Source organism: Amblyomma mixtum, chromosome 3, assembly GCF_055824585.1.
Source record: "Amblyomma mixtum isolate Tamu chromosome 3, ASM5582458v1, whole genome shotgun sequence".
Taxonomy (NCBI): domain Eukaryota; kingdom Metazoa; phylum Arthropoda; class Arachnida; order Ixodida; family Ixodidae; genus Amblyomma; species Amblyomma mixtum.
The window spans coordinates 110197541-110198653 of NC_143014.1; positions in this window are offsets into that span (position 1 = coordinate 110197541).

Genomic DNA, 1113 nt, shown 5'->3' on the forward strand with positions numbered 1-1113 from the left:
AAAAAAAATGAAAGCGTTTCCATCTGTAGAATTCATGGAGGAAGGAAAGAACTAAGGAGAGGCCCTGACGTCACTTTTTGTGAAGCCGCCTTGCAACCGGAAGTTGGCTCGGCTCTCCTCACTATCTTCTTTCTCCACCGAGCTACGGGGCGGGGTTCGCGCGCGGCTCGCAAGCGCTTCGTAAAAGAAAGGTATAAAAAAAACCGCGCCGCTCGCCGCTACACTCCTACACCTCCCTCCCCGTAAACACGCACCTAAACACAAACCGGCGCACAGGTGCGGTGAACCTTTTCCGACGCCAGGCGAAGAAAGACGACATTGCGCGCCGCTTATAGCTCAGCTCACCATCCTTCTCGAGCTACCGTACACCCGCCGTGTGGCCTTCGAAACGCCGCTCAGCATCGCCGAGAGCGGCTTCATGTTTCTGTACTGTTTGGTGAGGTGCGAAATTTCGCTTATCAAAACAATCAACGCTTCTTCGCGTGTCGAAGCGCGGTTCCGGAGTGCCACCTTTTCGCGAGATTCATTTCAATGCATCGATCGCTCCGCGTAAAGACACCAAGTTTGACGAACAAAATATCAAATGAGCGGTTATTTGCTGCATTTAAAATCAATCTTAGATGCGTGCGTAACGTCACGACGCCAGGCATGTAGACTTTAACACGCAAGGCCGAACACACCGTGCCGAAAGCCCGACCACTGCCACCGAGAAACACTCGGGCCCCTAGCAACAACGACGCTAATGACGCCGTAAGCCGTTGCTAGTGGCCCGAGTTTTCTTAGCAACAACGACAACGTTGCTAGTGGCCCGACTTTTTAAGCCTAAATTTTGACGTCACTTCCGCCACATTCTTGTCAATGCATTGGGAATTTAATATTTCGCGCCGATACATCCTGTTGCTTGCAGCGCCCCCAAAGCTGCAATATCGTTTATTTATACGCACCGTGCAGACACGACGATGGTCTCGCATATAAGCGAGAAATAACTCTTATCTGTGCAAACTACGAAAAAGATTGTGGCGATAATTCATTGAGTTTTCAGCTACGCCAGCACTATCATCATTATGAGGCGCTTTGCTGTTTCCGCCTTAGGTTCCCGCCAAATATCGGGTG